Here is a 25,005-nt window from a genome sequence, read left to right as displayed (position 1 = left end):
TTTCCTGGGGGATGCTCAAGCCTCGGTGAAAACGGCAATGAAGATAATTAGAGAATTTGGTCTCATATCAGGATTGACTATTAACTGGGATAAATCCGCTTTGTTGTCGCTGGAACCGGGGTTTATTTGCGCCCCCCAGGAGATTCAGAATCTGAAACAGGTTGAGAAGTTTAAATACTTAGGGGTGTGGATTACTAGGGATGTAAACTCTTACCTGGAAGATAATTTATCTCCTCTCCTAGTAAAATTAAAACAAAAGGCTGATATCTGGAGTCGCCTCCCCCTTTCGATGGCGGGCCGCTGCAATCTGGTCAAAATGGTATGGCTTCCTCAAATTTTGTATTGCCTCCATAACTCACCAATATGGATAGGGGAAGGATGGTTTAAGAAAATAGAATCCCTATTTAGACTTCTTATATGGAAAAAGGGCCCCTCGAGGATTAGCTTACGGACCTTGCAGCTCCCGTTGGAACAAGGGGGGTTGGCGATCCCATATCCTAGACTCTATTACTTAGCGGCCCAGCTACAGCATTTAGCTGGAGCAAGGGCAATAAGTGAAGCTAACCCCTGCCATAGGCTGCTAATGCTAGGCTGTCCGCACAAGACGCTCGTGGAGGCGTTGGAGGCAAACTCATTTAATATGCACTGCCCAACAATTAATCAGGTAGTGAAACTATGGAAAACAGCTAAGGCCTTACTAGGATATCAGAAGACATCCGTGTTGGCTCCCTTATGGGATAATAGAAACCTAGACGAGCTATTTAAAGTGGAAAGATCTAGGGAATGGGAAACTCAAGGGATACATAGGTTAGAGCAAATTGTCCACGGTTCAGCTATTAGATCATTTTCTGACCTAAGATCTGAATTCTCCTTACCAAACCGCTCATTTTACAAATATCTCCAGATCAGACACGCAATTCAGGCCCAATTTAGATCGCAAGAGATACAGTTGATCCAAGTCCCGGTGATATCTCAAATCATGTCTCGAGATACGCTCAAAGGCTTGATTACGCTTATATACGCCAGGCTGGGGGACAAAGTGTTGGATCAAAGCGGTATGATTAAAAGTAAAATGAAATGGGAGAGTGATGTGGGTCCAGTGTCCATACCCGATTGGGATTGGATAATGGAACAGGGAACCAAGGTTTCTATTTCCCCGGCACAGAAAGCTTCTCAACTCTTCTTTTTTCACCGGGTATATCATACACCTAGGAAAATGTTTAAAATGGGATGGAGGGATAATGATCAGTGCCCCAGATGCGGCCGGGTTGGAGATTTTATTCATATGTTCTGGAGGTGCCCCAAACTCTTTAGATATTGGACACAAGTTATAGACCATGTGAATGAGATCTTCGGGTTGACATTAAAGGCAACAGTGAGGACTTGCTTGTTGGCTATACCGCAGGGATATAATATCTCTAAAAATAAATTTGTACCAGTTACCAGATGCCTTTTCCAGGCAAGGAAATTAATTGCCCAGAATTGGCAAGCACACTCTAGCCCACTACCAGAAATATGGTTGGCTAATATAAGAAAAAATATTGGAAATGAGAGGGTTTTTTTTTTTAAGCAGGGTAATGGTAAGGAGTTTAAAAAGATATGGGGCCCTGGATTGGGGAAACTAGGGATCCCCCTATAAGTAACTGCGATAGAACAAGCGCTTTCTAGCTTGTATAACTCTACTATCTATTCTTAGTATGTATTTAATTGCTTAGTATATTTTCGTATGAGCTGGGGATAGGGGGGGGGGGGGTGGAGGAGGGGAGTAGGGAGAGGGAAATCTGTTTTAGATACGAGGTATCAGGGCAATAGATATCGTCACAATGGGTAGTCTATAAACACTAGGGGATCTTTTATTACTTTTGTATTTAAATTAAATGACACAAAATCTTTATGTGTTTACACTAAGTCAAATATTTGTACAATTAAATATGTCACGATGATGTGGAATTGAGATTGAGACACGAGTGAGCGATAAGCTGAACCTAGTCTCTGCTATAGAAACACTGATGTGGCAAAAAAAAAAAAAAAAAAAAAAAAGGATTCAAAGATATTACTTTTTGCATGATGCTACAAAAAATACAATAAAACAAAAAAATAAAAATAAATGGATGAATAGGATGGCGTTTTGTTAGCATAACAGACCTCCATTTTTTGTTACTTTTTTTCTGCTGCTAACTGCATTGTGATAAGATTGTTACATTGTAATTAGCTGCTGTCACATACCTGGTGGGTAGAGGCTGGAAGAAGACCTCTCTTACACTTCTATATTGGGGCCCCTGGTAGAGTATACAGGTGTCGCACGAGTGCTTGCTCCTGGGCTGCTGGTGGAGTAGTATGCCAGATGGCTGCGGATCTCCCAAGGGCAGGAACAGGCTGGTACTTCAGCCGTAGAGCAAGTCCCATTGGCAGATGGACAGGTGCTAGCAACTTGTTAGCTCTGAATAGACTGGAACATAAGCAGAGTCAGACAAGCCGGGTCATACATACAACAATCAGATCAAGTACAGATGTGGAGGCAGGAGAATGGTCAAAGAACAAGCCAGGTCAATGCAGGGAGAGAACAGGAATAGTCGGGAACAAGCCGGGACAGTATTTCAAGAGTAGATGCAGATAACAGGGAACAGGACAATCACAGAAAACTCTAGATGAGACATAACTGATCCTGGGTGCTAATCCAGCTTAAATAGCCCATTTGGCACCCTTATCTGTCACAAGATGCATTTGTGCGACATTTGTGCATGTGCATATTGGTTCCGGAGCATATTGTTTTGCCTGCGCATATGCGTTCACACTTTAGCACACGCTAAAGTGCTTCTTCTTCCAGAGATTCGGGGAACTGGGATTTGTCTGCCGCTATTATTCTTCTGACAGAGCCTTCCTGACAGCTGCTCCTGACAGTTGCAGCAACTTACAATGTAACTAAAGCTGTCAACACATTATATAATTTTATTATTCAGTTTCTGCTGTCAACCTAACTGAAGGTTCTGGCAACTGTTCCTGGCAGAGCACACCCAGCAGAAGGAAGTTCATAGGGGATAAAAGAAGGACACAAATACCGTTTTAGAGGCTATAAATTGTATGGGTTAATATGCTTGCATTAAGGCAACCCATTCATTTAAATGAGCTGCCTAAGGCCAGACATACAGGGTGCAAATTTGCGCTATTCCTCTATTAACACAGACAGTACTGACAGGGGAATTCCTGCTACCTTGCAATTGTCTGCTCCCTATGGGGGGTGCAGGCAGGGAACTCATCCCCGCTGAGAGAAGACAGTGGTAATCAATAGCAGCTAATGCAACTGCTAACGATAATTGTGAGAGATTCCGGCAGGCTGATTGTACCCAAGTTGATCGAATGATCAATTTCATACATTCAGCCTGCCAATTAATGAATTATTCAGCAAGATTTGAACCATATATGGCCAGCCTAATACCCTAAAATGGGCCTAAAATCATGCATGCAGCATTTTCAACAGTGTACTCCAACACAAGCTAATGCAAAACTGTGCATTGCTCAGCATTGTTGAAAATAAATGACACCACGTGGCACCAACATGGGTAACTGGTGTGAATAGACCCTAATATTACCTTTGCCTAAATAACAAATTCCTTGAAATTTAAGGGGAGTGCATAGTAGTTTGGTATATATGTTTCATCTTTGTTTTAGTTAGGTAGATAATTAGGTTGCACATGAATATTTTATATTTTTACAGGCAGCTAGTAGATGGAGATGTTTAGCTACTTCACATTTTTGTGTTTCTCCTTTCCACCTAATCGACTACAGAGCGCAGTAGTGAAATATGAAATATATATATTGTACATGAGTGAATGAAGAGTGAAGAGTGACTTATGCCTGTAACAGAAGACACTCTCAGATCCATCTCTGTGCAGATATTTTCCTGCTCTGTAACAACATAAACTGGGTTAACGCTAAATCCCCAACACACACAGTATCTGTCACCATGTGTTTTAACAGAAGCACGCACAGTTAACATTTCACCAATTAGGCGTCATCAGGAGGTTGGGTTGCTGCTGTCAGTTCCGGGTTGTCGGTGATGTCATATCCGGTTTAGGAGGAACACACACTGATTCCTTTAGGAGAGCAGTGGGGCCAGAATGCTACAAACACAGGCTAATTGTGCTGTTGCTGGTTTGGGCACAGAATAATGTAAGTGCAGCAAGTGCAGATTAATGTAAGAGTTGCATGGGAGGGCATACTATATGCTGGATTTGCCTCATCTTCACTGCTGGCTAAATTTAAAAGTCTGAAAAGGTCTTTATGGCCATATAAATCTGGTGATAGCTTCCCTTTACCTCACGTGGTGGAACACTTTGATTTGGAGTGTTGCACAGGAGATATTTGTTGAAATAGCGAACACTTTGTAGTTTTTGTGGACACTCAAATCATTAATTTTTTTTTGTTATTTTGACTTTTTTATATTTAGATCATTTTTTTTTTTTGCTTGAACTGTTTTCTGCTTTTTATGCAAAGGTTAAAGTGGTTCTAAAGGCAGACGTTTTTTTACCTTAATGCATTCTATGCATTAAGATAACAAATCTTCTGTGAGCAGTAGCCCCCCTCAGCCCCCCCTAATACTTACCTGAGCACCCTCGGGATCCAGCGATGTGCATGAGTGCCTCAGCTGTCCGGTACACTGCCTCCTCATTGGCTGAGACAGCAGCAGGTACCATTGGCTCCCACTGCTGTCAATCAAAGGCAGCGAGCCAATGGAGAGAGAGGGGGTGGTACCAAACCACAGCTCCATATCTGAATGGACACACAGAGCTACAGCCCAACTTGGGTGCCCCCATAGCAAGCTGCTTGCTGAGGGAGGGGCCAGGGGCACGGCAAGGGACCTAAGAAGAGGAGAATCTGGGCTGCCCTGTGCAAAACCGCTGCACAGAGCAGGTAAGTATAACATGTTTGTTATTTTTAAACAAAAAAAGACTTTAATATCACTTTAACCACTTCAACCCCAAAAGAATTTACCCCTTCCTGACCAGAGCTCTTTTTGCGATACAGCACTGCGTTGACTTAATTGACAATTGCGCAGTTGTACGACATTGCACCCAAACAAAATTGACGTTCTTTTTTTCCCCACAAATAGAGCTTTCTTTTGGTGGTATTTTATCACCTTTGCCCTTTTTTTTTGCGCTATAAACAAAAAAAGATCATACATTTTGAAAAAAAGAGCAATATTTTTAACTTTTTGCTATAATAAATATCCCCCAAAAAATATATAAAAAAAAACAAATTTCTTTCTCAGTTTAGGCAGATATGTATTCTTATAATAAGCGCATATTGATTGGTTTGTGCAAAAGTTATAGCGTCTACAAAATAGGGGATGGATTTATGGCATTTATATTTTTTTATTATTAGTAATGGCGGCGATCTGCGATTTTTATCATGACTGCGACATTATGGTGGACAAATCGGACACTTTTGACACTATTTTGGGACCATTGTAATTTACACAGCGATCAGTGCGATTAAAAATACACTGATTAGGGAAGGGGTTAAACACTAGGGGGCAATTGAGGGATTACGTGTGTACTAGGGAGTGATTTTAATTGTGGGGGGGTGGGCTATCACTGCTCCCGATGACAGGGAGCAGTAGATCTCTGTCATGTCACTAGGCAGAACAGGGAAATGCCTTGTTTACATAGGCATCTCCCCGTTCTGCCACTCCATGACATGATCACGGGACACCAGCGGACATCGAGTCTGCGGGACCCACGTGCATGGTCACGGAGTACGCGGCACGCTCGACCACAATGGTTGCTGGAATCAAACAGGAATTAATGTTATACATCTACACAGTTGTTTGTACAGCCGAACTCAGCCATATTGATACTTGCAGTCCCACATGTTTAAGGAGAAAGGAATGTGGCACCAAAACACAATCTGAATAGCAGAATGAGTTCTATTCAGCCCACCTGGAGTGTACTGAACTTCAAAGACAATATGGCGCCGGTCTGTCTGTAAGAACAAAGAAGATAATTAGTGAGAGGGAGGGGCGTCCGAGATCGAACCACAAGATGGGAACCCAGTCGGAGCAGTTGCAATTCATGGGCAGACACTGCCCCCCAGAGGCCAAGTATGGCAGGACTGTCCAAAGTGGTTAGCCTGGGGGAGGAAACGCCCCAGAGACGCTGATTGGTCCACAGGAAAAGTAGGGTGGGCTATGGGGTGTGGTATGGCTGAGGTATGTTTAACAAAAAGGGTTGCAACAATGAGTTCGGCCTCTATTTTCCATCAGGAGGTCCAGTCACGAGGGTCGGATAAGTAAAAGGCTTATATTGTATTCTGATTGTATGCTATGTATTATTGTAACTTCTATTGATACTTTATGCACGCTTTCTTATTTCCGTGGGAAATAAATGAGATTTAATTCATCTTAGACCGTGTATTGATTTCATAGCCAATGGTGGTAGTATTGTGATATTAACGATAGCATGTGCTGGGCATATAGATAGACTAGCTGAACTATAGGGACTACACAAAGGAATACATAACTGATAATAATAATAATAGACTAATTGATCAGTTACTTCATTTGGCACCCCAGAACGGCGTGTAAAACGTATTTTTACACAGAATCCACAAAAATCGAATGTATTTTTGTTTCTGAGTCCCTGTAAGCACAGATCCTCAGACACCCAGAACTGAAAGTCATCTCTAGTGTGGACAAGATTGGCGCTGGCTCGCGAATTCTGAAACCACGCTTGGATGAGCAGGAAAATTCTGTGAGATATTTCACTGGTAGAAAACGCACGCGTAAAACCTGGTGAGAACTGTGACTGATATATATATATATATATATATATATATATATATATGTACGTTATTGTTGTGTTTGCTGCAAACCTGTAACCAGAGGGCAAATTGGCGCACTGGCGAGATAGGGACTGATCATCCCTGGTTATGTGATATAGCCGCAGATTGACAGGATAAACCATACAATTTTGAGGGAAAAGTGGAAATATCCACGTGATTGTGGAAAAGCTCTCTGTCCCAAGAGAAATTCCCTATGGCCTGCTATCGGATAGGAGGACATTGAATAAGAGCGTGTTCTCCTAAAGAAATTCGTGGGTAAACGGATTTGTATTTTTTTTTTTCTTGGTTGTTTTTTTGCGTTTTTTTGCGGTTTTTTTTTGTATTTGGAGTGGGACTACAGGTCAAAGCTAGCTTCTAAACAGCTTCATCTGTGTCTTTGTGTGTGCTTGGTATCTGTTTGTTTAGTGTATTGCTAATGCAAAGTGTTGGTTAGAGATTGACAGGAATTACCATACATCTTTGAGGAAAAGAAAAAAAAGTGGGGGAAATTTAGGTTTTTATTTCTACCCACGTGAGAGTGAAATAGCTCTGGTAAGATGACCTGCAGCCTAAGGCATTAAGAGTGTGCCTTGTGTCTTGTATGCTGTAGAACCACAAGTCACTGTAGATTTAAACGGTTCGTAGCTGGTTTTTTTGTTTTTGTTTTTTTTGTTTGTTGGTAGGACTAGAGGGGGTTATCTAGTTGTTTGTCTGTTTTCTATTATCTAAGCAACTGGTGGAGCAACTTTAGTGTGGGTAGGCTAATTAGCATATCAATGGAAGCCATTGAAGGTTTCATTAGCAAGCATGGTGGTATTAGATTTCAACTTACTCACGAGTGTAAGTTAACGTATCAATTTGGGGAACTTTTGAGACAATGTAATACACATAACAATCTCATAAGTAATAAATCAAAAAAAGGCAGGAAACAGAGAATGGCCAATGCCTTATGCATGTTAATGAGAATGAAAGAAATTGCGGAACAAAAGGAATTAGAATGGTTTGCTGATAGAGAAAAAGTGATGGAACAGGTAAGTGATATAGTAATGGGGATTGAAAAGGCTGATGCAGATGCTCGTAGTCGGATTAAACAATTAGTGACTGAGAAATGTGTATTCCAACAGAGATTAGATGAATTAGAACAAACGTGCAAATTAAGAGAAAGTTGCATTGCCTCTTTGAATCAAAGGGAGGCTGAGAATTTGCAGGTTATCACAATGCTTAAGGCACAAGCAGCCATAATGGAATTATCCTCCAAGTGTGCAATGTTGGAGGTACCCTCCGCACATGCTCAGTGTACAGAAAAGATAGAAGTGAAACATGAAGAAAACCCGAATGCTATTATCACTGCAAATGATAGTACTGTGATGGGAATCGATGTGGAAGAGGCAAATAAAGGTGGGATAACTGCACTTGAAATTGACTCAGGAGTTGAAACGTCTGAAGACTCCTCAGACAACAAAAGTGTAAAGTCTGTTCATTCCAATCGCAGTAATATTATCCAGCAATGTGGGTTTCCAGCGCCATATGCTAAAAAAATGGCCTATGCAGGGAAACCAGAATTAAAATGTTTTTTGTGTAAAAGGGGGGGTCACATTTCAATATATTGTTGGGCGGCGAATAATGATATCGAAAGGAAATTATACCCGAAAACGACCCCAAGGCTTCATGTGTGTTATTCAGCCAGGTGGGGTAGCCATCCAAAGCATGGAACCCATAGTAATCAAACCCATTTCCCGTGTAAAACGCAAATGCAGGGTCTACAAACAGAAAAGCAATATGTAGGACAGTTGCGTAGAGTCAAAATGGAGGTAGACGCATGGTTACTCAAATATAGCACTGGGGGAAACAATGTTAGCAGAACTTAGTGAGCTGCAGGTATGGTAAGAATATTCTGGTCAATGTTTCCCTGCTATGAAAAAGGTTTGATGTGAGTTTCAGGTTCAGAGTATGATAGAGGACCTTGATATAGATATCCATTTTTTTTGTATTTTCAGGGATAAACCTCTGAATTGGTATTATGTTTTTTTGTGTGGTTAAAAGATGTTTCAGTTATGAGTATTGTTTTTTCTTGTGTTTCTTTACTCTTCTCTTATTGTCAGTCTTTGTAAACTTTTCCTGAGTAATATCCAATACTGCTGCTTAACATAAGAATTGTGTGTAATCACTGTCTGTGTGTTCCTTTTTCCAGAGACCAGGGAAGAAGTTAAACTGGTTCGGATACGGACATTTGCATTTGTTTGCAGGTCTCTCAAAGTGAGAACAACAGTGGGAAAAATATAGCAGAACAGGGGTTAGGTTATTGTGAATGCATAATTGATTATCACATGGTACCATGAGCTCATTAGTTAGTAATTGTTTGCAAACAATGAAAAATAAATAGTACTAAAAAGATATAAATGAAGCTACAGTGTTGTGATGAGATACATATGCTTTGTTTTGTTTTTGTTTTTCGTTTTCCCCATTAACTAATTGTATTTCAGATTGGAATGAGCACTCTCCTCAGGAGAAAAGTCCATGGATGTTGTCAACTAAAAGCTAAGTGTTTGTCATTGTTGTATGATGGTTGTCTTGTCATATTATTTGTGTGATCATGGCCAGATTTTTAATTTTTTTTTTTACATTTTTTTTTTTAGTTAATTTTTTTTCTCAAAATTTTTTTTTGTTTGATATTGGTTTAGTCGTCTATTTTAGTTATATTTTTATTCAGGTGGAAAAGTAGTAGGTCTAATCCACCTGAAAGGGGGGGAATTGACAATGCCCTCAGTTAGAACCAGTCACCTGAAAGGGGGTAGTGCATACATCGTAAAGATACAGATAGATGCATTGTCTTTGTAGCTTGTAAAATTTGAAGTTTTTGAGAAGCAACACTGACGTTCAGTTTTAAACATTTTTTGATCATACCATGGGGATCCATTTTACAGGGGGTTCAGCCTAAAGACGTCATGGTTGTTTGGATAGTTTGGTCAGAGTTGCAGAAGCCAGGAATACTGAGGTCCTGGACTCTAAGGAGGGAACTATAAGTAAACATGGTAAGCGAGCAGATATTGTGGATAAGAATTTGATACTGCTCTTGTTTTTCACTTCCAGAATCCAAGTGGGGCGAGAATTGGAGAGGCTTCTGGAACATGGATGACAGATGATCATCTGGTTGGCAGTTTGTCTGTGCCACACCATGCCGCAAATTTGTTCTGATAAACATCAGGAGAGGGAAAAAGGAAAAAAACTTGAAAGGTTTAGATTATACTTGTTTTTATGGACAATGTGGTGCGAGTGCTGACTCTGAAACAACAGAGCTTGTGAAATATTTTTGCTGAAGTCTCTCCTGATGAATGCAAACATGTTATTTATACATGTGCAATGGGTTGGAGGTTGGGGAAGAATTATGACACATCCAATCCGTCAAAACATGAAAATGTAAAATATGTGTTTTTTGTTGGAAGGATGAATTGAAAGAAGAAAGGTTTTAATGTATGACATGTATTGATGTAACGGAGTTAATATGGTGCAGGTACCCAGGAGGCAGGCTGGCACTTATGCATAATAAGGTAGCTGTTGGCCAGACTAAAGGGTGCCAGGTGACACATCAATGGGGTGAAAACGTCCTCGTAGGGGTGGTGTCTCAATCCTAGTGGTCCCTTGAGAGAAGCTTTCGGTTACTGGACATGCGGGACACCAGAACTAGACATGGGGAAGATACGCCTGGTTGATGTCTCACCTGAGAGGTTGAAACCCTGCACAGATAATGCCAGTGAATACACACACAGGAGCATGCTCCATTAAAATAAAGGGAACAAACGCTGGCTACCAGGGTACCGTAGGACTTCACCACATGGCGCTGCAACATCTCACGGTGGTTGACAAAAAAAAACTATCACCCTATATGTGCTGAGTATACACTGAATCAATTGCGGTCCTTGTACCAGTGACTTACTCCCAGAGATGCGATCAAGTCCATGCAGGATGCTTATTTCTGAGGAGTAACCCGAAAGAGGAGGGATGTATTCAGCACTATATTGGGGGGGTGGGGGAACAATAGCTGGGTTGGGTGTTGGTAATGGAGTGGACATCAGCCTCCTGAGGAACAAACTCACAGCCATAGCTTCAGAGAAGGAGCGTGACTTTGTTACCCCGGGAGATTGGTGGCATCCTTGATAACATTCAATGAAGTCACAGAAACACTCAGGTTAGAATGGCTCCGGATTTTGTCAACCATGTTGAGAGGTTGGTAGGGAGGACAGAAACCTGTCATTGGCTCTGGTGCGCACTCTGTAGCAGGTGGAAATATCAGCCAGCATCAAGCTGGTTGTACCGTCTCTGTATGAGGGGCAGTGGCCTGATGAGTTAGCATCACCGCTCAGTAAGATTTTGCCAAAACACGTTGCTTACACTAATCCAAAGTAGTGGTCGAATGCCTGTATGGGTGGTACTAAGTTGGATTGTGAAAGGTGTTATGCTGTATGTTCTCATATACAGAAGGGCAGACTCGGTCTGTATATTTGGTGGCATCAATGGGGTTACTGACTGGGGATTCTATCTTGTTGCATTTGAGGCTATATCACACAAGTGATCAGAGAAGATGAATGCTGGAGGCAGGTGGATATTTCCCTTTGTCGGAAGCATGACCATGATGTCCTTTGTATGCCAGGTCAATATGTGGGGATGAACGAGTAATGTTGGGAAGTTATTTCTCTCTGTGTTCTGGATGGAGAGATCATTGCTGGGAAGGAATCACCCAGGTATTATTTAGGACATAGGCGAGTTTGTTTCTTTGTCCTATAGAATACCGATGTAGTGTTAGTCATGGAACTAGAGGGTTCCTTGAACCTAACCATAGGTAGAGGTGCATGGTATACCATGGGCATGACCTCTGAAATCCAGGCACAGGGGTGGAATTGTGTGGGTTTGGTCATTGTTGTAAATTTACATGTGTAGTTAAGCGATATTTATCTAGAAGGGTCTCCCATTTCTCTATGCAAGTTGAGGGACGATTTGACGGTAAGGTCTCTGTGTACAAGTTAGAGACTTTGCAGTCAAGTCAGAGCCCTGCAATACCGTTGTGAGCAAGCCTGATGAATCCCGACCCGTATTTACAGTAAAGGGTTATAGGAGGTTGGGAGCGGGGTGCGTAATACATATATATGTATATATTATGGTAGTAAGTTGATTTATTTTTGTGGTAGTGTGTGACCTATGGGTATTGTAGGCTAGTAATATGGGCAAGAAAGGCCCTCCTCATGACTCTGGGTCTGAAAGCTGGGTGATATGTTGCTCTGAATGGGTGCTGGTGAATGGTGAATGATTGGACACCCCCTTGCCTGTACTGCCGTCCTGAAGATACCCAAGATACAGAATGGTGACATGGAAGCTGTCGCTGAAGAATGGTGGAGATGTGTCACTCAGTGGCAAAGCGGCACGTGTTGGGAAACATCACATGGTAAAACAATTATGGACTGCTCCATACTACCTGTTTCTGCACACGTTGAAAACACAGCGTGGTAAGACAATTGTGTACTGTTCCATGAGAGATGTCTCTGGAGCGCTCGTTGAAAACAACCATGCTTTACACAAGCTAAGGACTGTGCCACAGGTACTGGTTCGGAAGCACATGTTGGGGAACTACACACGTTAAGACAGTTATGGACTGTTCAATAGGAGCCGTGTCTAAAGAAGGGTGGTGTGGTGTGCAAAGCGGCATATGTTGGAATCAAACAGGAATTAATGTTATACATCTACACAGCTGTTTGTACAGCCGAACTCAGCCATATTGATACTTGCAGTCCCACATGTTTAAAGGAGAAAGGAATGTGGCACCAAAACACAATCTGAATAGCAGAATGAGTTCTATTCAGCCCACCTGGAGTGTACTGAACTTCAAAGACAATATGGCGCCGGTCTGTCTGTAAGAACAAAGAAGATAATTAGTGAGCAGGAGGGGCGTCCGAGATCGAACCACAAGATGGTAAACCCAGTCGGAGCAGTTGCAATTCATGGGCAGACATTGCCCCCCAGAGGCCAAGTATGGCAGGACTGTCCGAGGTGGTTAGCCTGGGGGAGGAAACGCCCCAGAGACGCTGATTGGTCCACAGGAAAAGTAGGGTGGGCTATGGGGTGTGGTATGGCTGAGGTATGTTTAACAAAAAGGGTTGCAACAATGAGTTTGGCCTCTATTTTCCATCAGGAGGTCCAGTCACGAGGGTCGGATAAGTATAAGGCTTATATTGTATTCTGATTGTATGCTATGTATTATTGTAACTTCTATTGATACTTTATGCACGCTTTCTTATTTCCGTGGGAAATAAATGAGATTTAATTCATCTTAGACCGTGTATTGATTTCATAGCCAATGGTGGTAGTATTGTGATATTAACGATAGCATGTGCTGGGCATATAGACAGACTAGCTGAACTACAGGGACTAGACAAAGGAATACATAACTGATAATAATAATAGACTGAATTGATCAGTTACTTCAATGGTGCATCTTAAAGGGGTACCTGTACACCCATTTGCACAGCCGTGCCATTGTGCCGACGCATATTGTTGCGCACTGGTCAGCAATCGGTTAAGTATACTGTGTATAGTTTCACAATACGTGCAGAGGAATTTTCACATTATTGAATTTACTGTATTTGCACCAGTTGTAGTAACACCTCACTTGACAGATTTACACAGAGTATGACAGTGCCTCCAAAATGAAAAAAAAAATTTAAGATAATTCGGCTGACCGATAATTATTCTGAAATTCGTTCCTCTATGCAGGTATTCTTTTAAGCAAAATAAAATTGTGTGAAAGTACTGACAGCAAAACTAGAAAAATACATTTAGATTTATTTTACAATTAAGTCACTAACAATCAGACTGATAATGGAAAACAGACACCAACTTTATATTCGAGAACAAATCCCCAATGTTATACTTTTGTGCTCATAAGGTTTACACACCCTGGCAGAAGTTATGATTTCTTGGCTGTTTTTCAGAGAATATGAATGATAGCACAAAAACATTTCTTTCACTCATTGTTAGTGTTTAGCTGAAGCCATTTATTATCAATCAACTGTGTTTACTCTTTTTAAATCATAATGGCAACAGAAACTACCCAAATGACCCTGATCAAAAGTTTACATACCCTGGTGATTTTGGCCTGATAACATGCACACAAGTTGACACATAGGGTTTTGAATGGCTATTACAGGTTACCATCCTCATCTGTGAGCTTGTAATTAGTGTGTGTATAAAAGGTCAATGCGTTTCTGGACTATTGACAGACTCTTACATCTTTCATCCAGTGCTGCACTGACGTTTCTGGATTTTGAGTCATGGGGAAAGCAAAAGAATTGTCAAAGGATCAGTGGGAAAAAGTAGTTGAACTGTATAAAAACAGGAAAGGGATATAAAAAGATATCCAAGGAACTGAGAATGCCAATCAGCAGTGTTCAAACTCAAATCAAGAAGTGGTTAGGTAGACCAACTAAAATTTCAGCCACAACTGCCAAGAGAATTGTTTGGGATGCTAAGAAAATCCCACAAATAACTTCAGGTAAAATGCAGGACTCTCTGAAAACGTGGTGTGGCTGTTTCAAGATGCACAAAAAGGAGGCATTTGAAGAAAGATGGTCTGCGTTGTTGCATCGCCAGAAGAAAGCCATTACTACGCAAATGCCACAAAGTATCCCGCTTACAAAACCCCAAACAGCACAGAGACAAGCCTCAGACCTTCTGGCACAAAGTCATTTGGAGTGATGAGACTAAAATTGAGCCTTTTGGCCCCAACCATAAATGCTACATTTGAAGTGGAATTAACACGGCCTATGATGAAAGGTACGGAGTTGGATCACTGGTGTTTTGGGGATGTGTGAGCTACAAAGGCACAGGAAACTTGGTCAGAATTGATGGCAAGATGAATGTAGTATGTTATCAAAAAATACTGGTGGAACATTTGCATTCATCAGCCAGGAAGCTGCACATGGGACACACTTGGACTTTCTAACATGACAATGATCAAAAACACAAGGCCAAGTCGACCTGTTATTGGCTACAGTAGAATAAAGTGAAGTTTATGGAGTGGCCATCTCACTCTCCTGACCTCAATATCATTGAGCCACTCTGGGGAGATCTCAAATATGCAGTTCATGCAAGACAGCCCAAGAATTTACAGGAACTTGGCTTTGGCTTGGCGCCAAGAGGAATGGGCAGCTTTACCATCAGAGAAGATAAAGAGCCTCATCCACAAATACCACAAAAGACTTTAAGCTGTCATTGATGTTAAAGGGGGCAATACACAGTATTAAGAACTGGGGTAGGTAAACTTTTGATCAGGGTCATTTGGGCAGTTTCTGTTGCCATTATGATTTAAAAAGAGTAAACACAGTTAATTGATGATAAATGGCTTCAGCCAAACACTAACCATTGAGTGAAAGAAAAGTTTTTGTGTTATCATTCATATTCTCTAAAAAATGGCCAAGAAATTATAAATTCTGTCAGCATATGTAAATTTATGAGCACAACTGTATGGCTAAAACAGATATACAGTAGATACCAGGAACTATATCTTCTTGTAAATAGCATAACCAACTATAAGTAAATCTAACAGACAATAATCTGCATTTGACAGACTATACTCTTTAATGCCCTTCATCTGGTTTAAGGGGCAGCGTATGTGAGTTGTGCCAATACAGCAAAAATGTACTTATGTAATTCGAAGGGGTTATGATATCATGAGCGAAATATCAACTCAAACCAGCAAAATCTATTGCAATCAGAATATTAAACAGGCAATAATTATTTAGATAATAGCACACTATTAGTTACTCTCGGATGCAAATGGTGGATAAATGGATTGGCCTTAAGATGGCTACCAACTAAATCCTCAAAATGGCTACAGATGGATCGAACCTAAAATGGAGCCTGTCTTTTAAAAAGGAGTCCTTCTTTTCAAGATGAAGTTAAGATGTTTCAAGATGGAGCTGAACTTCAAGATGGAATCACTCAATGATAATGGTGATAATGATGATGATGATCCAGTCTCTCTCTGAGCTCTCCTACTTATCTTCCCAAAAAAACAATGTTACCGAGTGGTCCTCCCAGAGGGTGTTGTTTGTAATATTTACACATTCCTGGTTGGAGGCCAATATTACCGATTAATTATTGGTTTACACAGACACTAGCTAAGCTTGACCACCAGATGGCGAACAAAGACTTGAAATCCCTATATTCAGTTTTCTAGGAAGAGAATGGATATATTTGATTCTTTATAAGATAAACCAATGTAATCCTTAGATTCTTTTTAATCTTATTTTATTTAAAGGGTATATACGGTAGATATATCCCTCTTAAAGGTTGGTAGCATTATTTGTGATTTTTAATTTTTGGTACAATAGCATTTTTATGCAGATATCCATGTTAAAATATTAATTATACACTTAAAAATATTTTATGTTTACAAAGAGTTTTTATTCAATGAATGTAAAAATGAGTACAACAGTAGCGTCAGAACGGATTTTGTATACAGAGTGAGATAAAGTTTACATATACAGGATGGGATATAAAAGGTTATTAGGTATAGAAATTGGTCTGAGAGAGTAAGAAGCAAGACAAAAACTGAGGGGTGGAAGTTTGGAAAACATGCAAGGCATTTATAGTAGTGATGTGTTCCAATGTTTCCATTTAGCATCAAATAATTGCGTAGTGTTGAATAAGATATGGTGGATGCGTTCAGATAATTTAATAGTTTCCATTCTTGACAAGACTTGTGCCCAAGGAAGAGATGGAGAACGCCAGTTAAAAGCAATAACCCAGTGGATCGCTATAAAGAGTGTGTAAATAAGCTTTCTACAGTGTTTTGGTATATTAGGGATGGAAGAAAAACATAGGCAGGTTTGCATCGTAAAGATAATAGGACGGCCTACTATGGAGGAGACCACGGCCGAGGCTTTCTGCCATATTGGGGAAAGGCGGCTACAGCTCCAAAAGATATGTGATAGTGTGCCTGTTTCGTTGCATCCACGGAAGCAAAGTGGGGAAACTGCAGCATAAATCGAATAGATTTTTGCAGGGGTCATGTACCATCTCAAATGTAATTTAACAGCAGTTTCACGTATCGAGTAAGATATTGTACTTTTGAGCATGTTGGACAGCATTTTCTGCCAATCAGATGGACTAAATGATAAGCCCATATCTGTTTCCCATTTGAGTATTGGTTTGGTTTTATCATCTATTGTGGTCTCCATAAGTGAGCGATATAAGATAGAAATTATGCCTCTATCTCTAGGGGAGTGAGAGCAAATACGTTCAAAGCAGGTACATTGTAGGCGTGAGTCTAAGGGGCCTCTAGATTGAAAAAAATGTTTAATTAACGTGTAATTATGTAGTTGTGAGGAAGGAAGTTTGTATTGCATTTGTATTTGAGGAAAAGACTTAACGTGAGATCCTGTTAAAAAGCACTGGAGTGTGTTTAGATTAGCCCTTCGCCAAAGAAAAAACTGTGAGGAGTCATGGAACGCTTGGGGAAACTCAGGGTCTCCCAGATATGACAGTAAGGGTGAGATAGAGGAGGCTAGATGGAATTTCTTTCTATAGAGTGACCATAAATATATGGATTGATAGATGATTGTATTGCGAGAGGTGAAACAACTGGGTTTGATTGAATTAGACAATAGCAATCCTGAGGGTAGGAAGGGAAAGATGGAGTTGCTTTCAAATTTAAGCCAAGGGATATCGGCTGGAGGGCTATGCCATTGAGCCGATTGGGCTAGTCTGGCGGATAAATAGTAAAGCCATAAATTTGGAAGTCCTAGGCCTCCCACATGAAGAGGTCTGTATAGCAAGGATTTGTGGAATCTGGGCTTTTTATGGTGCCAAATAAATTTGTTGATGTCTCTTTGAATAGAGTCTATGTATGTTTTTGTGATATAAATAGGTAGGGATCTAAAAAAAAAAGAGTAATTTTGGCAATATAGCCATCTTAATGGCTGTGACCCTGCCAAGAAATGAGATATGATACTTATCCCAAGTAAGTAGAAGCGATCTAATTTTTGTAACTACCGGGTGATAATTTGCTTGGAGCAAAGTTTTAAAATCAGGGGTAAGTTGAATACCTAGGTAGCGAAACGTTTGGGTGCACCAAGCAAAGGGGAAGAGGCGTTGTAATGATAAGGCCAAGTCGTTAGGGATGTTAATGGGCATAGCTGAGCATTTGGATAAATTAACTCCTAACCCTGAGATAGAGAAAAAAGAATCTAACAGAGTAGTCAAGTTGGGGAGCGCAATTAAGGGGTTGGTTATAAAAAGAAGTACATCGTCAGCATATAGGCTTATTTTGAATTTGTCTGGGCCTTTGTGATAACCTTGAATGTTAGTGTTACCTTTAATGGCACGGGCTAGGGGCTCTATTGCTAGAGCAAAGAGGAGGGGGGATAAAGGGCATCCCTGCCTTGTGCCTCTCTGCAGTGGGAAAAATTGGGAGTTATTACCTGGCAATTTGATTCTAGTTTGGGGTTCCCTATATAAGGCGTGGAAGCCGTGTAAGAATTCGCCAGAGATACCGAATTTGGGTAATAGGTGGTCTAAGTAGGACCAGCTGACGCTGTCAAATGCCTTGTGAACGTCAAGACTAAGCAGGAGTGTTTGGTTCGAGTTAAGATTGGCATCCTGGATTATGTTGGTGACCAAGCGAATATTGTCGGTAATTTGTCTGCCTGGAATAAATCCGGTTTGGTCAGGTGAGATGAGAGATGATATAACAGCAGCCAACCTGTTGGCTAACAACTTACCGAAAATCTTCAAATCGTTGTTAATCACTGATATTGGGCGAAAATTTTGGGGGAGAGTATGGTCTTTGTGGGGTTTGGGGATAAGGGACATGTTGGCTAATAACATTTCTGTAGGGAAGTCATTACCCTTTAATACATGATTATATAGAGAGGTCAGTTTGGGAGATAGGATGTGGGCAAATTTTTTGTAGTAAGAGGCTGAGTATCCGTCAGGGCCTGGCGCAGTAGAAGTTTTAAGTGATTTGATAAGCGTCAAGATCTCTAGCTCTGTGCATGGGGCATTTAATGCCTCTATTTGTTGAGGTGACAAAGATGGCAGTGAGAGGTTGGAGAACCAAGATTGGGAGGAAGGGTCCTTAGTAGAAGAGGGAGCAGCATAAAGTTTTTCATAATAATCTACAAAGATTCTGAGTATATCTTCAGGGTGTGTAACCAGGGAGCCTGTGGAGTTACGGAGTTTGTAATTGTGAGTCGGTTTAACCGTTTGATTGAGTTTGCGAGCAAACATTGTAGAGGCAGTATTACTGTAAAGGAGGAACTTAGCTTTAGCCCAACGTAGGGATTTTTCTGTTTTGTCAGATAATAAAAGGTCTAAAGTTTGTTTTTTGCTATTTATTTGCTGTAATAAGTCAGGGGTGGGTGATTGGTTGTAACGATTGTAAAGTTTATCAAGTGTTTTAGTAAGTGATTTGAGTTCCAACAACCTAGCCTTATTCTTCTTGGAGGCTATGTTGATGAGATGACCACGCATCACTGCTTTGTGGGCAGTCCAGAGAGAACCAGGTTGGGTGTCTGGTAGTTGATTCTCATTAAAGTAGTTATGGAGATGTGTTGTGAGATTCTCCACAGTTAACGTATCAGTTAACAGGGAGTCATTCAGTCTCCAGGTGTGAGTGGTGGGCTTAAGAGCCGGTTCACACAGCGGGCGATGCGAGGCGACACGACTCGCCTCGCCTCGCTCTTGCAAGTCGCCCCCGTTCTGTACAATGGAACCGTTCTGAGAGGAGCGACTCGAGTCGCTCCGACTCAGAAAAAAGGTTCCTGTACTACTTTTGGGCGACCTCGGGGCGACTTGCATTGACTTCTATACAGAAGTCATTTGCAAGTCGCGCTGAGGCCGCGGCAGGTCGCGGCGAGGCAAGTCGGAGTCGCCTCGCCTGCAGTGTGAACCGGCCCTAAGACCTAATCTAGAGATGCTGAAAGCCACAATTTGATGGTCTGACCATGGGCAGACATGTATGTCAGCATTGGTGGAATTTGCAAGAACTAAAGGAGTACAGAAGATGTAGTCTATGCGGGCTGAGCTATCATGTGGATGAGAATAGAAAGTGTATGATTTACAACCGATATTGTGTGCTCGCCATGCATCTAAAAGTTGATGTGTGTTTAAACTATGTGAGAGTGATTTAGGGAAGGCCTTGGAGGAAGGGGTAACACTGCTTCTGTCAAGGGTGGGGTGTGCTGTTAGATTAAAGTCGCCACCTACTATCATATGAGGAGATATGTACCTATCAAGAATGGTAAAAAATTGTTGAAAAAAAGTTGCTTGTGCGACATTTGGGGCGTAAACAGAGGCAATTGTTGTGGTACGGCCTTGCAGTTTGCCTTCTAGAATTATAAATCTGCTACCCGGGTCTCTATAAATATGTTCGGGGTCAAAAAATAGAGAGTTTTTAATGAATATGGCCACTCCACGAGACTTGGAAGAATAAGAGGATACAAAAAATTGTTTAAATGATTTATCAAAGTAATGTGGGTGGTTATCGGTTGAAAAATGGGTCTCTTGGAGCAGGAGGATATCAGCTCCCAGGCTTTTATATTGATAAAAGGCTTTTTTGCGTTTTTGTGGTAGGTTAAAGCCTTGAACATTATGTGATAAAATTTTTAAAGCCATTGCTAAAATATCAACACTTTGACTAGGATATCATAGGCAAGATAGAGGGGGATTACGTATCGTGGAGAGACCATAAGCAGAATGCATACATAGTGACAGAAATAATGACCAAATCCATGTGTTAGTATTTTACAAGTAACCGTCTGATCGACTATAACATACTGAATATTTAAATGAGTGTAAAAAGAACAAAATGATGTAACCAAGTTTTCTAGCATCATTGAAAAAATCTGGAAAGAGAAAAGACCCAGGGAAAAAAAGTGGATCAATGAGGGGCCAAAAAAAAGGCCGGATCTCTTCCTTATTAATCTGAAGGCAATGGGGTCATAAGAAAAAAAAATCTTAATGACCAAAAAATTCAAAATAACCATGGACAATACGTCCAATATCAGCCAGTGGATCCAGAAAAAGGAGGATGCCAGTGGCTGATAGGGGGGCATAACAGCGGACGAGGGGAGACCAGTCGCCCAATAGGATTACAGTAACAAACTTAAAAGTGCATAGGTGTAGGAAGGCCGTCCCCATTTTGTGGATATAAAAGGCGAAAGGGGTGGAGAAAGAAGTGGACACACAGGGGGGGGGGGGTATGGGGGGCAGGGGGGGGGTAAGGGGGACAGAGGGGGGTTGGAGGGAAAACCCAATGTTCAGCCATAGACCTAGAGACCGGTCATAGAGGACAGATTGAAATGTTAAGTGGTGAACAAATAGGCCAAGTGGCCAATGGCAAGTGGGTAAAAAATAGCTGTTGGATTAAAGTTTGAGTTCGTGAAGAGCAAAAACGTGAGGGAAATGATGATTCAGGCTGGCTTGTCACGGAGGGATTGGCGCCAACTACCTTGACCACGGCATGAAGAAGGTGTGTTCCAGATAGGACTGGGTGCCGGTGTAGAAGGGCGGCGGTTTGGAGTGTTCGGTTCCATGAGGCCCAGCTTAATCAGTATCTCCTTTCCTTCTGTTGCGTTGTATGCTGTATATGTTGAACCATTATGAGGTATCGTAAGTTTAAACGGGAATCCCCATCTGTAGCGGATCCTAGCAGCTTGTAGTACAGAGGTTACTTCTTTCATCTTACGTCTACGGTCTAATGTAGCTTGGGAGATATCTGGATAGATTTGAATTTTGTTTCCCTCCAATTCAATATTGGTGGAATTTCTTGCTGAGCGCAGGATTTCTTCCTTAGTTAAATAGTCTTTGAGGCACAGAATAATGTCTCGAGGCGGTTTGTCTGCGGGAGGTTTGGGGCGCAGAGCCCAGTGTATACTGTCGCATGTGAACGCTGAAAAAGGGGTAGTGGGGAGAAGAGATAGAAATATTTTAATGGCCGCCGCAGTAAGGTCGGTGACAGTTTCGGGAATGCCACGCAAACGAAGGTTATTTCTGCGGTTACGATTGTCGAGGTCCTCGACCTGTGATTGAACCATGTGAAAGTTGTCGGCAAGGGCTTCGTATTCTTTACGAAGATCCGCATGCGCTAGTGCCAACTCATCGTGTTTGGTTTCTAGGATATCCGTTCGGTTGCCTAGGTTCGTGATTTCCAATGATAAAGTGGTCGTAGCTTTGTGCAGCTCTGATTGGAAAGTCCCGGCTAACTTTTCATACATGGATGTCAGGCTATCTTCCAAATCTGCTTTAGTGAGATGTGCGGGGCACTCACCATCATCCTGGACAGGAGAGGAGATTCCAGGGCAGACCTCCGGAGATAAAGCGGATCGCCGCGCCTGGGCGCCATCTTTAGCCATGCTTGTTCTGGGAGTTGTGCGGAGGAGGTAAGTTGAAAGCGACCCTTGCGGCTTGTTGTTTTTCAGTTTTTTGCGGGACGGCATACACCTGGAGTTCCCGCAGGGGTGTCTGGCAATTTCGGTAAGATTTAGTGGGATATTAGCCCTGCGGGAAGGCGAGAAGTCTCCGTGCCTCTGGAGCTCTCTCTATGGACGTCCGCTCTCCATCGCGCCGCGCATGCGCCCCCACTTAAAAATATTTTATACACTTTTTTTACCATTTCCATCTCACCTCCGAGCATGTCTAAATTATGCAACACGCTTATTTCTTATTATAAGTAGTGCAATCAAATAAAAGAAAAACATGGTAATAATCATGAGTTCTTTTAGATTATGAGATCTTGTGTATACACATTATTGATATTGTAAGCTTAGTACGTATTGGAGCCAGAAGTCTATTACATGCTCACACTCATGTGCATGCTGATAATTCTGAGCAAAGGCTCACTGCAGAATGGGTATTAGCACACACATGCAAACGTATTACAGTGTGTGCAAAACAGAATTCACATAAAGAACACCCACACACACACCCGGTACTGGCACTGGTATCAAATTACCTATTTAACGTGTTTGTAATTAAATTATCAATTTCACTGGCAGCCCCTCTCTTTTATACAGTGATAACTCAGTGTCAGTGTTTATTGAAGTAGATGCCTCTAAATACCTTTTTTCAGAGTTCTTCAGGCTGGTCATGTGACTCCCAACCACACTGTTACTCCGATGCCTGGGCTACAGTGGGAGGGGCCGAGATCTCCCTCTGACATCAGCCGGGAGGTCACTTGACTGCCGTTCTGGCTGCACAGTGAAGATGAGGAAGGGGCACAGTGATGATGAGGTGGGGGCACAGTGAGGAAGGGGCACAGTGAGGATGAGGAGAGGACACTGTAATGATGAGGAGGGGGCACAGTGATGATGAGGAGGGGGCACAAGTATGATGAAGAGGGGGCAGAGTGAAGATAAGGAGGAGGCTGAGTGAGGAGGGGGCACAAGTATGATGAAGAGGGGGATACAATGTAGATGAGGAGAGGGCACAGTGAGGATGAGGAGGGGACACAGTGACGATGAGGAGGGGGCACAGTGAGGATGAGGTGGGGCACAGGGAAGATGAGGTGGGGACACAGTGATGATGACGGGCATGTTAATGAGGAGGAGTGGAGACAGTGACAATGAGGAAGGGGCACAGTGATGATGAGGAGTGGGCACAGAGTTGAGGACACAGTGATGATGAGGAGGGGACATAGTGAGGAGGGGGCACAGTGAGGATCAGGAAGGGGCACAGTGAGGATCAAGAAGGGGTACAGTGAGGATGAGGAAGGGACACTGTGATGATGATGAGGGGACACAGTGAGGATAAGGAGGGGGCTGAGTGAGGATGAGAGGGGACACAGTGATCATGAGAAGGGGACACAGTGATGATGAGGAGGGGGCACAATGATGATGAGGAAGGGAAATATTGATGATGAGGAGGGGGCACAGTGAAGATGAGGAGAGGGCACAGTGGGGATGAGGAGGTGACACAGTGAGGATGAGAAAGGGAGCACAGTGATGTTGAGGAAGAGACACACTGATGATGAGGAGGGGCACAGTGAGGAAGGGACAGAGTGAGGATGAGGAGGGGACACAGCGATGATGAGATGTGGTTCAGTAAGGAGGGGACACAGTGACGTTGAGGAGGGGGACACAGTGATGATGAGAGGGGGCACAGTGATGATGAGGAGGGGACACCTTGATGGTGAAGAGGGAGCAGAGTGAGGAGGGGGCACAGTGAGGATGAGGAGGGGGAACAGTGAGGATCAGGAAGGGACACAGCGATGATGGGGGGGACACAGTGAGGATGAGGAGGGGGCACAGTGAGGATGAAAAGGGGACACAATGATGACGAAGAGGGGAACAGTGATGCTGAGGAAGGGACACAGTGAGGAGGGGACACAGTGATGTTGAGGAGGGGGCACAGTGAGGATGAGGAAGGGGCACAGTGATGGTGATGAGGGGGCACAGTGAGGAGGGGACAAAGTGATGAGGGTCAGAGTGAGGATGGGGCACAGTGAGTAAGGGGCACAGTGAGGATGAGGAGGGGGACACAGTGATGGTGGGGAGTGGGCACAGTGATGATGAGGAGGGGGAACAGCGATGAGGAGAGGGCACAGTGAAGAATGAGCACAGTGAGGATGAGGAGGGGACAAAGTAATGATGAGGAGGGGGCACAGGGAGGAATGGGCACAGTGAGGATGAGGAGGGGGCACAGTGAGGATAAGGGGGCAGAGTGATGTTGATGAAGGGGCACAGTGATGGCGAGGAGGGGCACAGTGAGTTTAAAGAGGGGACACTGATGATGAGGAGGGGGCACAGTGAGGAGGGGACACAAAGATGACGAGGAGGGGGCACAGTGATGATGGGGAGGGGGCACAATCATGATTAGGAGGGGGCACAATGATGATGAGGAGGGGAAACAGAGATTATAAGAAGGGGGCACAGTGATGATGAGGAGGGGCCACAGTGATGATGAGGAGGGGCCACAGTGATGATGAGGAAGGGACACATTGATGATGAGGAGGTGGCACAGTGAGGAAGGGACAGAGTAAGTATGAGGAGGGAATACAATAATGAGGAGGAGGGGGCACAGTGATGATGAGGAAGAGACACATTGATGATGAGGGGCACAATGAGGAGGGGACACAGTGATGGTGAGGAGGGAACACAGTGAGGATGAGGAGGGGGCACAGTGAGGGTGAGAAGGGGA

General features: G+C 42.6%; 1 protein-coding gene across 3 annotated transcripts in view; it reads right to left on the bottom strand.

Moving 5' to 3' along the window:
- The window catches only part of LOC143928156 (uncharacterized), a 298,275-nt gene that overhangs the window by 135,562 nt on the left and 137,708 nt on the right, over positions 1-25,005 (bottom strand). Inside the window, exon 1 of one of the 3 annotated variants that reach the window (XM_077452847.1) lies at positions 2,227-2,427. The exons of the other annotated variants lie outside the window; for them this stretch is intronic. The gene's annotated coding sequence lies outside the window, so the exon portion shown is untranslated. Of the gene's footprint in view, positions 1-2,226; positions 2,428-25,005 lie in introns of those variants that run through there. 3 annotated transcript variants of the gene reach the window in all.

The sequence above is a fragment of the Lithobates pipiens genome, unplaced genomic scaffold (genome assembly GCF_037356315.1).
Source record: "Lithobates pipiens isolate NorthernLeopardFrog02 unplaced genomic scaffold, aLitPip1_a1.2 Scaffold_23, whole genome shotgun sequence".
NCBI classification, from domain to species: domain Eukaryota; kingdom Metazoa; phylum Chordata; class Amphibia; order Anura; family Ranidae; genus Lithobates; species Lithobates pipiens.
Note: the sequence above shows the minus strand (reverse complement) of the source record. Positions and strands in the feature narration are given on the sequence as shown.